The 13668-nt window shown below is 44.0% G+C and overlaps 1 long non-coding RNA gene across 1 annotated transcript in view; it reads left to right on the top strand.

Moving 5' to 3' along the window:
- Positions 1 to 13668, top strand: part of LOC127143397 (uncharacterized) — a 96203-nt gene that overhangs the window by 65592 nt on the left and 16943 nt on the right. Inside the window, exons 4-5 of the long non-coding RNA XR_007814770.1 lie at positions 9225 to 9318; positions 13202 to 13291. This is a non-coding gene — a long non-coding RNA (uncharacterized LOC127143397). The remainder of the gene's footprint in view (positions 1 to 9224; positions 9319 to 13201; positions 13292 to 13668) is intronic.

Genomic DNA, 13668 nt, shown 5'->3' with positions numbered 1-13668 from the left:
ACTTTAAGGGGGATTAATATAAATGGGTGCTTGAAACTATCATACTGTTTGTGCAAATGAAAAGTGGATGTCTTAACACCCTGAAAGAGCCAGACGGTAAACTGATTACTGTTGACCACCCATGAAAAGCATGAAGAAGAAGAAGAAGGAGGGAGGGGGGGTGGGAGAAAGAAGAGAGAGAGAGAAATGATTTAATAAGCGGCATGTTTTTCTGCCTTTCAGAAAATAATCCTCTATAATTTTTCCCTGGGAAGTGATTGGACGTGCGTTACAGCCGTCATTAATATTCCCTACATTTCAGACCATCATCATTTTCCAGATAATGGCTGCAGAATCAAGGTGATGCAAGCCAAATCAAAGATATTTCTATCAAAATGTGAATTATTGCAATTTTTTTTTTTCATTTGTTAGCATGTGTTTGGAGATAAATCTTATTATTTTAAGAGCAGATAAGTAAGTTTTAACTGTGAATTCAGTGGAAATCAGGGCTGTTTTGATAATAACCTGCCACCTGTGAGTAAAAATGGGCGGAAATTAGCTGATTTCTGAGAGATTTCCTCCAGTGTGAAGGGATAACTTTTTATTTTCAGACACCTATAGCAGCTCCAGTGCAGCTCTCTGTGATTCCTACATATTTTATACATGTTTCACTCTATAATCTGAGCCTTTACGTGTCTCTGCCCTGAAAGCAAACAGAATAATGGATTAACAGTAATAATGTTTACATCTTCATGGTGATATGAAGACAACACCTTTGAAGAGAGGCGGTCCACAACATCAAAAGAACCTCTGTGAGGAATGTCAAATGTTTGGCCGACTGTTTGATCTTTAAAGCCTCCTCCTCCTCCTCCTCCTTCGATCAGATATGTAACCTTGGATAGAGATCTCCATTATGGCTGTTATTCTCTTTTAACTGCAGCGGCTCTCCAGGTAATGGCAACGCACTCAATGACAAATTGGAGGGGCTGAGTGGCAGCAATCATCTTTACGATCTCTGTTCCACCACAATGAAAGAAAGAAAAAAAAAAAGAGAGTCGCAAACTTGAGGCGGGCGGCAGAAAACTTTTAACACTGTGAACGAGCGATTACTTCACCCGGTGTCGATGCAAGTAATTCTGTTGTCTCGAACGTCGCCGCCACAGCTTCCGCCGCCGCCGCTGTCGTCCTCGCTGATGTAATTACACAAAGCATGACTAAAGTCAAACCCCAGAAAATAGGTGGATTTGCAGATGCAATCAGGTTTGTGATATACTCAATTTGATTTAACTATTTCCAGGGGTGATGTATGGAGGGAGATATTACTGAAAAGGCACGTAAATTGAAAAAATAAATAGGAAAGAGATCATCTTAATTACCTTGAAATTAGACTCATATTCCACGCTGCAGATATCAGGAATTGACATAGGTTAGAGATTTCAGTTGTTTATCCACCAGTTGAGTTGCCGTAGATTGCACATTACAGTTTGTATTTTCATAAAGCGTGGCAGTGAAATTGTGTTTGTTTCAAGATGTAGTAGATTATCAAACCAAAGGTGTAGAAAAATGACACAACAGAATCACTTAATATTGAATACTAAATAAGTTCCAACAGGAATGTGTGTGTGAGAGTGTGTGTGTCTGCTCTGTAGCCTGTGGGTGTAATGCTTAAGCATTTACAATCGTGAAATCCAACAGGATATTTTCCACCTGTAAATGCTTACATTTACGTGAAACTCTAATTTCCCCAAATCCATGTGCGTATGATTGTGTCTCTGAGACCTCACCTCGGCTCCTTCGCCTCAGGGGCCTCCGAGACCGGGTCAGGACTGCTGGTCTCTGCAACTCTACTGAAAACTAAAACCTGGACTCGCGCCGCGTTTGCAGACAAGTATCCTCCGTTTACAGGTAGTTTAAGGTGTTTTATTGTGTCTAAAAAGTGAGTAAAATCTGTCTGATGCTTCCAGAGATGAATTACACCCTCGAGGAAATGACAAAACTTCACTAAAGTGGGCGTTTCAGAAAAGACGTGTAGAGCTTTGTCATTACTGCCTCTCCCACCTACTACTTCCCCATCTCTGCCCCTGCGGCTGCAGCCTCAGGCACGGCATTCTGGGTGATGTTTGAACACACCTCTGTCTCCTCCTGTTCAAAAGATCCAGGGAATATTTATGGATCCCTTTTGAGTCTTTTTATTTCTCCCTCATCCACACTTAAAACACAAGTGGATGGATTTGGTTTTTTTTGTAATGGATTAAAAAGAAAAGGCTCTTCTTGGAAAAGCTTAACGTGTTCTGCTGTGATGATCGTTGTAGTTTTGCGTGAACAGAACAAATCAATCCTCGTCTCCGTGGTCACATGTCACCTGCTGAGTTTGTAGTCACCATCCACCACCAGGTAACACCCCAGACTAAATAAATTATGTGTAACAAGAAATACAGAACAACAAATCTGCAGTGAATATACTGAGTGTAGGAAATAGTTAAAACATTTTACTGATATTTCTCAGCTTTAATAATCCCCCTCAGCCACGTTTCCTCCTTTGTGATGCAGTAAATTTTATATTTCTGAGCGTTTTTATCTTTAAAAAATACAAAAATAGGTGTATGTGCATGCAAAGTGTAAGAAAAAATCACTGTGATCCTCACAACAGCCTGCAATTAAACTTTTTCAAGCTGCCAAAAGATTTCATGAAGGTCAAGGGTCCCGGGCTGGCACCACGGGTGCTGCGAGGGTGCTGATGGTACAGTATGGTGGCGGAGCAGAGCTGTGATAAAGGGCAGCTGCCAGCGATTTAATGAGGGAGCAGGGGATGCGGCCCCCCGCCGCAACTCATCGCCACTTAATGGCACCACTAATCCCTGCAGAGACGGTCGCCTGTACACACAATTGGTCTGCCCTCCATGTGGTGAAATATCCCAGCAACACTTTTCTCACACCCAGTGTCACCAGTTAGCTGGTCTGCAGTCGCTATGAAGCAGTGCTTCGCTCAAAAACAAGTGGAAGTGGAAGATGGAGGATGAGGCGGCTCGTACAGGTGATTCAGTTCCATTTATAAGCGAAGATGTAGCCATTATTTTTCTCCGCTGTCGGCCACATGCTGCTAAACTACCTCCACGGCTGCAGTGTTCAGGGTTAAGACGGATCCATCACTAACCTTTAGTCGAGTTCAGACGCTCTTGACGTCCCTTAATTGGCCCTGAGCGTGAAATGTGATCTTCGAGCTGCTGGTTCTCACAACACTGCGCCAACTCCTGACCTGTTAGCTTCCACGCCGGCGATGTGCATATACAGGCCTCAAACACAGCGATTCTGATTTGTTTACAACCCCTCCCTCCCTCCTCCAATCCCTCCCTCCCTGTCTATATTTATTTGAACAGATTCTCATTAGAATAGCCGAGAGAAAGAAGTTGAATTTATGGCGCCGCTCGCCACACGTGCAAACTCTCAGTCCTCGCAGTTACAAAAGCACAGGGCGAACATGTGGAAATTGATTTGCAAGTGAAATTCAAAAGCATGAAAATCCAAACCACACATTCCACATATGAGTTTTGGCGGTCTCGAGAGGAGGAGGGGGAGGTGGGGGAGGTGGTGGGGGAGGAGGACTTGCACCGTCACAGATCCTGAAAGGTAATGTGTCTAGCAGCGACGTCAAAGCAAAGCGTGCTTCACTTGTAAAACATCTCAATATGTTAACATGAGTGCACGATTAGCATGGCTCGTTTAAAATATACACGCATGTAGAACACAATCAATTTCATTCCCCAACTGGGAGCTCGCCTTGTTTTCTGGAGCAGAGATACTTATTCCCCTTGTCTGGATAATAATTTACAGATTTGCTGTCTCACAGAATACACTCATTCTTTGACTTGAGTTGATACTTTAGTCTCAGTGGGACTCCAGGGCAGCGGAAACAAAATCTTTATGATTCTCTTACCCCTCCATATGTTTTTGTTTATGAGCCGCTACCTCTGCCTGGGAATTCACCCCTCCGTCATGTTGGGACACACAGAGGGCATTTTCTTCATAGCTGAGAGGATATGCCCATACATGTGGTGCTGCCCACCTGGCCAACACACACACAAGCTCTCCATCTATATACATAACACACACACTCACTCACTCACACACACAATCCCTCCCTCAGCCTTCAAATCCAGATGTGCTGTGCCCCCGGCGCAGTCTGAGCTGCCAGCTGAGGCAAGAGCATTACCCTGGCAAAGAGCAAAAAGGCCACATGAAACAGACAGAGGACGGCGGATTAATGCTCTCCCACCATATTTATTGGGAGACCTGCGTTTGCCACAAACAGCGTGACCGATCCGTGACACATTAGAGGATAACTCAACCTTATTTTCCCATGTCTTTGGGTGTAAATGTTCGATGGGGCTGACAGCTGCTGCGATGTAATCAAACATTGCAAATGTCCATGTCAATGGACGTCCATTAAAGTGCTTTTTTTCGCTACTGACAGACTCAGATTGTTGTTATAAGTGTCTGACAGCATTGTGGATATGATTCCTACAGAGATAGAGCTTTTTATTAAAGAGGAAGATCCTTTTTGTTTAACCAGAAACAGGTGTTTTATCACTACCAGACTCCATTGACAAAAACACTAATTTTACCAAGCAGAACACAGAAGTTGTTGGTTTACCGCTGCCTCTATTAGTTAGTTAGTTTGTGTTATTGTGTGGTACTTTTACTTATGTAAAGGATTTGAGTACTACTTCCACCACTGAGAGTCACACAATAACACAAACTAACTAACAGACGGAGGCAGTGGTATTCCAGCAGCTCCTGTGTTCTGCTCGGTAAAATTGCTGTTTTTGTCAATGGAGTCTGGTATTGATATAGTAACATTTACACTTTAATAAAAAGGTCTCTGTAGGAATCCTATCCATAATTATGTCAGACACTTTTTATTAAGCAGTAAGATCCTTTTGTTTAACCAGAAACATTGCTATATATCAGCACCAGACTCCATTGACAAAAACAGCAATTTTACCGAGCAGAACACAGGAGTTGTTTGTTTACTGCTGCCTCTGTTGGCTAGTTAATTTGTGTTATTGTGTGGTACTTTTACTGGGTAAAGGATCTGAATACTACTTCCACCACTGAAAGTCACACAATAACACAAACAAACTAACCAATCAAGGCAGTGATATTCCAGCAGCTCCTGTTTTCTGTTTCAGTAAAATAGCTGTTTTTGTCAATGGAGTCTGGTAGTAATAAAACGGCTGTTTCTGGATCTTCATCTCTAATAAAAAAGCTCTGTAGGAATCCTATCCATAATGTTCTCAGACACTTATAATAACAATCTGAGCCTGTCAGAGGGAAAAACAAGCACTTTAATGGACATCCGTTGACATGGACAATTGCACCGTTTGATTACAGCTCAACACTGCACTTACTCCAAAAACTTTTGTCCCTATCAATCATTTACATCCAAAAACATGAGAAAACAAGCCCCAGGTTCAGAAATACCTGAGTTCTCCTTTAAGAAACTGGCTTGTTTCTGACTTAAATAAAGAAAGAGTCTGGATGTCTTTCTAAAACACCAAAAATTTATCTCGCACCTGCTTGAAGAAGTGGGTGTTTCTAACTCTGACACAGTAATTGATTTCAACGTGAAACTGTGTAGTTAAATCCTCGCTGCAGTAAATAACAGTTTATGATTGTAGCTCTGGATCTCAGTGTTTTATGATGCAAAGAAAACAAGGAGCTCTCATCATGTTTTTTTTTTTTTTTTTTGGCTTTATGAGTTAAATGAAAAGCTCTTGATGGCACTGATGAATCTTATAGTGCATGAAAGGAAGACGCAGGGCCAAGGAGGGCAAACCTCAAGGGGTGGTGCTTCATATTTCTCTCCAAGAGGATTATGGGGGATTTCGTACACAGACACTTCTGAAAACCAAAAAAAAAAAAAAAAAAAAAAAAGAGAGAGGAAAGAGGCCATGGTGAATCAAATATGGAGTGGTGGAGAATGTTACATTTATTTTTTGCTGCGATCGCGTACAAGCTGCTTTACAGACAGACATTACAATATTATTTCTCACCCTGAAAATATGCAGTTAATTTGCATTTGGAAAAGATTTAGTGGTGAAAAGACAAATCAGTGTAATCTTTATCCCGTGGCAGCGAGAGCACATGATGAGCCACCAGTGGAAACAGAAAATGGAGTGAAGCTCTGGCCGCTATTGCCCCCATCATCTTTGACAAATGGGAGCAGCGATAGAAAAAGGCCTCTTTGAGTGAGTTGTAACTTTCGGCAGCCCCTCGCAGGTGTGGGTGATCTTTCATCCTCCCCTCCTCCCTCCTCCTCGGCCGAGGCCTCGGCGTGCTATCTCTGGCCTCCATCAAAAGTGAACGTGCTGCCCCAGGTTCAGATTAACTGCACTCTGACAGACCAAAGGCCCTCCCCTCCTCCTGCCCCTTTCCACCTCAACTCACACATCTCCTACAACAGGGGAAATTAGGGCTAGTTTAGCAGATCTTACAGCACCACTAAACACCGCCCCAGATCGCTCACTGATTGCCTGGCTCAATCCATTGTGTCCCCCCCCCCAAGCCTCCCCTCTCCTCACCCCACAACACCTCCACTCCCCTTGGCTTATCTTTGCCTTTGGCCAAAAGCAGCTTCTCTACTCTGAACCCACCTCCCCTCACTTACACACAATCCTCCCTCCAGCCTGTCCAGAGAAAATATATAACTAACTTATTGTGAGCGGTGTCTCTGCAGGGTCAGTAGATAATATCAGCTCAGGCTGTAACCATGTCACAATGTTTGCTTTGTGGGTTGTTTTTTTCCAGAAAAACACACATAAAAAGTTAATGTTTCTTTTAATTGTGGATGAAAACACTTGGTGTTTATTTGTCGAGCTCCTTTTTATTTTAGAGGTGATTCCAGACTTCAGATTTACCTGGAGGTCGCTCGTTCAATTTTAAAATTAAAGATCTCACAAGACGTGTATCATTTAAAGGCTTTAAAGTGTTACTCCTGCAGCAATTATGGATGATCAGCCTCCGTGGCAGAGTGCTTAAACGCCTGTGGTTGGGTGAGCCCTGTCATTTGTCTCTCTTGTCAGTTTCCTGTTTTCCTGTGCAACTCCCCTGACCTGGCTGGCAGGCCTGCCTGCCCTGAAGAGCACTTTCCCTTTTTCCTCATTCTGCGTTAGGAAGAAAGGGAGGGGAGGGAAGGGAGGGAGGGGGGAGTGGAGGGGGGGTCTAACTTAATCTGACCCACTGCTCAGGTCAGTGAGCTGCTTACCGGGTCTATCCAAACATAGGGGCTTGTTTTGCTAAAGCTGTGGAAAGAAGAAGTACCCTCTTAAATCAATGCTTTACTTAGAGCTGTGCACATGCAAGGTTGTTATGCGTGAAACCACAGGAGGCAGAGCTGGCACACAACCAGCAGCGTGCTCCTCTCCCCTTCGTACTCCCCTCACCATGAAGGCAAATAAAAAAATAAAAAAAAGAAGAAGAAGAGGAGAAAACTCGCTCCCGTGCACAGGCCAAAAACTTTTTCACCATCACGAGCTGCAAAGTCCGTGCAACAATTTCCCTACGATTGTTACGGCAGCGCTAAAAACGCAGCAGCGTTTTCATTTAGGCCTTACACAGCATGTGCTCTTCCTATGACAAAAGGGGAATTGCTCTCTAAAATGCATCCAGCTGTGTGTACTTATCCTTTTTCTCTTGACATATTTTCACCCAAAAAAGAAGTCCGGCCCTGATCTAATCATGATGCTGCAACAGAGAGAGAGAGAGAGGGAGAGCAGCTCACATGTATGTTTGTTGTGCACAGACTGGAGCAGTTTGAGTTTTCACTCGCTCCGTTTCAGGTATCATATGATCTAAAGAGGAATGTAGAAATCAGCCAGATTTATTGTTCCTGTTCGAGCAAAAAGGGGGAAAAGAGAGAAATGTTTCCTCCAGCTCGAGGAGGCATTTAAGGCATCTTTTGAAGTAGCTGTAAGCAGGGCAGGGCACTAAACTGCCTTGTTACAGGGGAGGACCAGATGCATTGCACACCGCCGAGGTGAATTGTCATTTAGATTGAATTTTTATGAGCGCCCCAGAGGCACTTCTCTCTCCCTCTCTGTCTCTCTCTCTCTCTAAAAAAGAAAAAAGAAAAATGGACTCTTTGCTTTCAGGGGCGTCGTGAAGTCATCGCCTGACGCTGCAGAGAAAGGAATTCACATTATGGTGTGTTTCCTCTGCAGTTATAACTCCTAAACACCTGTGTCAGGTATGTTCCCAAACTGGAGTTTAGCTGTAAAACTCTCTGGTAAAAAGGCTCCTGTTGTGACTGTAAACAAAGGCTCTAATTCACCATAATGGTTCTGTGGGTCCAGTGCTCTGGGAGATGCAATGGCCAGTCTCAGTAGCTTAATTATCTTTCTAATTTGTATTAGCACTGGCTATCCTCTCAGGGATAATTATGTATCTAGTGTGTGAGCGAGCTTAATGAGGTTAACTTAAGTCCTTACATGGAATAAGAGTTCAGTCACCTTATAGAAGAAGAAGAGAGGAGGAGGAGAAAAAAGCCCCACTGCTGCTGATTGTGGTGTTTTCCTCCTATAGAGATGAAGTCTTGTAAATCCCGGCGGAGTGAGTACGGTGAACTTACTCTCCGCGGTGAGAGGAGACAGGAAGTTAGTTTGTGGTTCTGCTTGAAGGGGTGGTCAGTTTAATCACGTCTGCAATAGCTAAGCCTCGTCCATGCTGATCTGTCAGATAAAAATCAAAGAATGTTCCTATCAGATCAATATAACCACCTCCACCACCTCCCGCCTCCTCTGCTGACATTTTCAGATACTCCTACTCGCTGAAAGCCGCTGTGCACTGGAGTGAATCATGTTTAGTAGGTATTGATAAGGCAGATAAGCGCTCGAGCTCGCGTCTCGATATCATCTGAATTCCCAAAGTCCTGTGATCATTTCCCTCTCGGTCCATACGTGATATACGGAGCACAAAAGACTACATATTTCCTCTTCTAACTGAGCGTAATCCACAGCTAAAGAGCCCTCATTTATTTGCTGCACCCCGCCCATGTTATTTTTTTTTCTGCTTGCTCAGGACTTAGCTGTTTTTACTGCAGGTTAGGAAGGGAAACCATCTTATCTGTGACTGGGGGGATTTATTAGTGCGAAAAAGATAATTGCTATTCATAGGCCACTGGGGGCTGATTTACAACCACTAATATTTAGGATTCCTAAAGCCGTTTTTCTGCTTCTTTTTTTCTGCAGCCCCTTGCCTGCAGCGTGGAGGGCGGAGAGGTCACGATGGACGATGAGGGACGGGCAGGGCGAAGCTGAAAGAGGAAGTAGCCTCCACGTCCATGTAGGTCTGACTAACACCTGTTCTACTTCACCTGTAATGAGTCCAAACAAAAATGGAGATAAAACTGGAGCAATGCTGCTTTAAAATCTCTTTTATTGTGTGAAAAAATTCTCCCCCCTCCTCCTCCTCCTCCTCTGGCCTTTTACTCACAAAACCGGTTTGTGAATTTGCAGTGAAAACACGACTCCTTGGTTTTGTTGATTACATCACCTGGAACACAGGTAGCATTTTGACTTTTTTTGTTTGTTGTTTTTTAAAAAAAAAAAAACGTTTGGGGAAGAGTTGGTTGCAGGCGAAACAGGAAATGAAGAGTTTTGGGCCTGTCTGTCCACGCTGATCCTCCCCAGCTAACCGGGAGGCAGCGGGGGCTTTCAGCGAGAGCGCTCAGATGCGAGGTCACGGGTTCAAAGCCCAGGTGTTGTGCCTTGCAGCGGGACACTTCCCCAGTCTAAACAGTGTAAATGATTTCAGAGAATGCAGAGGTTAACCCCAGATCAAAGAGGTCCACCTCTGAGGAGGCTCGTTCTACTGTATCTGTCAAAGACATCAGATGGTGAACACACTAATCTACTGCTGTCTGGTGTGTGTGTGTGTGTGTGTTCCTGTTCAGTGTCCTCCCTTTGAGGTTATAATGTACTCTGAGTTTAAATTTTCATATGTACCAGCTCGGTGCAAATCCAGATCGCAAATGTAAGTAAACGTCACCGCCGTGTTTTGGTAAACAAATTCAAAAACTTGAGCAATTATCGAATTTAATTCTCAAATTAAAAGGAGAAGAGGAGGAGACTCCCAGGCACATGCAGCTGCTTCCTTTTTTGATTCCCATTTCATTGATTTAATTTCTCATCCTTAAGAGATGTCACTTTGTCTGAAAACGTATTCATCCTGCACATGCGACTCTTAATAACGCTAATCTTTTTGCCAGAGCAGAAATCTCATGGAGGGATAATCTGAGATAAATATAGTTAATTGAGGCCAGGTGAACTTTCTTTATCAGCAGCACAGTCAACCAATCTGAAGTAAAAGTGATAATTAGAACGGAGATGTCTTCACCGAGAACAGAGCGTGGTCCTGTCCCACGGCCGTTTTTTCCCCTCAAATTATATCAGATTTCACAGCGGCATCAGAAATCTATAGCGAATTAGTGAGCGGAGAAAAAATGTACGTAAACACGATCATCTGGAAACAAAAAGCGAGAAAGGCGTCTCCCTCAGCTGCAACATAAATTTTATGATGCAGCAAACAAGTGGAAGCTTCTTCCTGAAAGAAAACAAATCTGAATCAAGTGGAAAAAAAAACAAAACCGAGCACTCCTCCTCTCTCGCTTTTCGTTTCCTGGTGAGGTATGAAAGGGTGCTCTCTTTGGCCATACATGCAGCCTGTGCTCCACTGAGCCTGACCACCATTAACACCCCCGAGGAACCACGTCCTAATTACTCATTCAGCCTGACAGAATCTCCTTAATTACAAACTTCATTAGCCTGCAGGACTTTGTTTTTCTCCAGAAAAGGAGGGAGCAGGGGGCGGCTCGGGCCAAGGTGCAGAGGAGGCGAGGGGTAGGTGCTTTAGCACCTTATTCCTCCATGCATTTCTTTTTCTTTTTTTCTCCTCTCCTCCTTCTTTCTTTTTCTTTTTTTTTCAAAGGAGATGTTAAGACCTCAGTCAGAGATCTAATTAGATTCATGGTGAGAATCAGACACCTTTTAACTAGCCTCTGGAGTCCCCCCCCCCCCTCCTCCTCACCTCCCTCCTTCCCTCACCTCCTCCCCCATGTAAGGACAGTGAGATCCAGGGTAAGAGAGGCACAGAGAATTAAATGGACCCACTACTGCCTTTCATGTGTGAAGTGGTCTGATTTGCCATGTCCTCACCTCCAAATACAAAATAAGCTGCAGCACTTACACACCCTGCTACCATTACACCTCGCTTATAAACACATAGGACAGACTGTGCAGAGCAGGGGGGGACAAAAAGCTGCAACAAGACCATGTGCAACAGCTCTGGCTTTTGCAGTAATTGGACTTGAGTTCAGCTCAGTGATGCACCTGTTTCCTCCTGCAGATCTTCTCACCTGCCGCTCTCGTCCGTGCGTTTAGAGCTGCCGGAGAAGCGGCCGTTCCACCTCAAGCTCGCACAAAAACCCGCTCGTTATTAATTAGAAGCTCCACTTCCAGATCGTTAGCCGGCGTTAGCATCCCTCTCCTGCAATGGCTAAGCTCCGGAGGAACATTATGAGTGAATGATTCTGTGATGGAGCTGCTGAGGTGTTCACCGGCCTCAGTAATGGATGTCACAACCTGAATTATTGCCACCAATCATTCACCTCTCCGAGCCCACGTTTACCATCAGAACAAATAACTAAACAGCCTCTGCTGCTACGCTGCTCGAACATCTCGCTGTGCATGCTGCACCCCCCCCCTCCTGTAACACGTTTCAAACACATGGCTGCACTTTTTCTTCCTCTAGACCTTCTCTTACTCTTTCCAACCTCATATTCTGTATATTACTTCATGTTTTGTGTCCAGCTCTCAGCTGGAGTCGCAGCCTTTCATTCCTCGAGCTCATGAGAGTGAAAACCACTTCTTCACTGGAGGTGTTTGCACTGAACATACAACACACGGCCTTTTCTAGCCGCAGCCCAATTTCTGGAAACAAACCCACAGGACTTATTTTGTCGAGCTGCATTTTTTCCACAAAGGACGAGCAGATAATGGACGAGAAACACACACACACAGAAAATATTGTTTGCGAATATTAGTCATGTTAAAACCAACTTCAAGCGTCTGTTGGTGCGCGGAGGAGGAGGAGAGGGGGGTATTATGACAGCACTTGACCAGAGAGTTGGCACAGCTTCACCATCCACGCCACAAATAACTCCAGTGTCATGTGAAGAGCTAATGAGAGCCGGCGTCAGAGTTTCATGAAGCAGCTGAAACGTTCACGATTCACCACGAGTGCTGAGAGAAAACGTCTGTGAACGTTTGAGAGGGTGAAACAGTCCTGAAATCAAGAATGAGGATTATTGTTCTGTTAAACAGTGAAATATAAAGGATACACACTCAGCTACTTTTACATTTTAACATTATTTTCTATTTTATGTCAATGCAAAAACATTATGTTACCCCCAGTCTTCGTTATGGTTTCGCAATCGAATTAAATTTGGCAAAACAGCACCAGTTATTGGTGCATATTTGTGCTTTTTGTGCATTTTATAAATGTTGCGTTACTCCTCATCTATCCTGACTTATCCCTTTAAAACTAAACATTCAAATAACCTAAATGTGTTCTTTAAATTTAAACACTGATGCCCTTATAGTTTGTGCACAAAAACAAACACGTCCCACTTCATTTTAACGCCCAGTGCGAGCGATAAGAAGATTTTCTGCAAAATATTTTTGCTCAAGCGCCTTTAAAACAACCCAGTAAGAATATATACGGCTGTAACATAAACAGCATTTGCTCCTGTGAGGGTTATTTTACTGTAATGCCTCAGCACTTAATGAAAAATCTAAAATTACACTTTAAATATGTGTCACAAGCTCAGTTGACTCTGAAAAAGAAGAAGGAAAAGCGATGCACCATCCATTATCCGAGCGCACACAGGCCCCTGTCCAAGAAGTCCAGCACCAGTATTTTATGCCGCCTCACTTTCCAGACACTAAGCACTCAACTGCTGTCAGACTCAGCCAACAGAAACTTGATATTTCATGTTTTTTTTTAAGGGGAGGGGGGCTGGTTTTTTTTCCTACCAAGAGGGGGAGACACAGAGAGGCAGACACGAGGGGGGGGTAACACAGGAAAAGGGGGGAGACAGGAGAACAGGTGTCCACAGTTTCACCTGTCTGCTCCGGCTCTAATTGTAGACATGTTTTCTGCATTTTAGGAGCAGAAGAAGAAGAAGAAGAAGAAGAAGAAGAGGGCTCCAGTTATAGAGAAGAAGAAGAGGAGGAGGAGGTCGGCGAGCCTGCAGCAGGTAGAAAAATCTGTGATCAACTGTATCAGCGCTGATGATGTGGGAGGAGACTCACAGGGGTCAAGAGACGCAGAATAGTTCAGCAGGCACATGTGATATATTTAGTGAGGGCCATTGTTTGTTTTATTTAGGGAGCGAATTGAGGATTTTCCAAACTGCAGGGCCCCTGAGGTATTTTATCAGGTGTACAGTCCGGGCCATATGTTACACATTAGAGCGCTGAGGGGGAATGCTGGTTGCAGATACAACCTATAAAATGTTTGCAGTTTTAGAGGACGGGGGGTCGGCGGGTGCTCTCTGCCTTTTCAGCCTGTGGGAAACTCTTATATGCAAATGAAACTCCCCCCTATCGTTAAAGAAAATCAGGAGTCTACACA

Source organism: Lates calcarifer, linkage group LG16_LG22 (assembly GCF_001640805.2).
Source record: "Lates calcarifer isolate ASB-BC8 linkage group LG16_LG22, TLL_Latcal_v3, whole genome shotgun sequence".
Classification (NCBI taxonomy): Eukaryota; Metazoa; Chordata; class Actinopteri; family Centropomidae; genus Lates; species Lates calcarifer.
The sequence above is the reverse complement of the archived record's forward strand: the minus strand, read 5'-3'. Positions and strand labels throughout refer to the sequence as shown.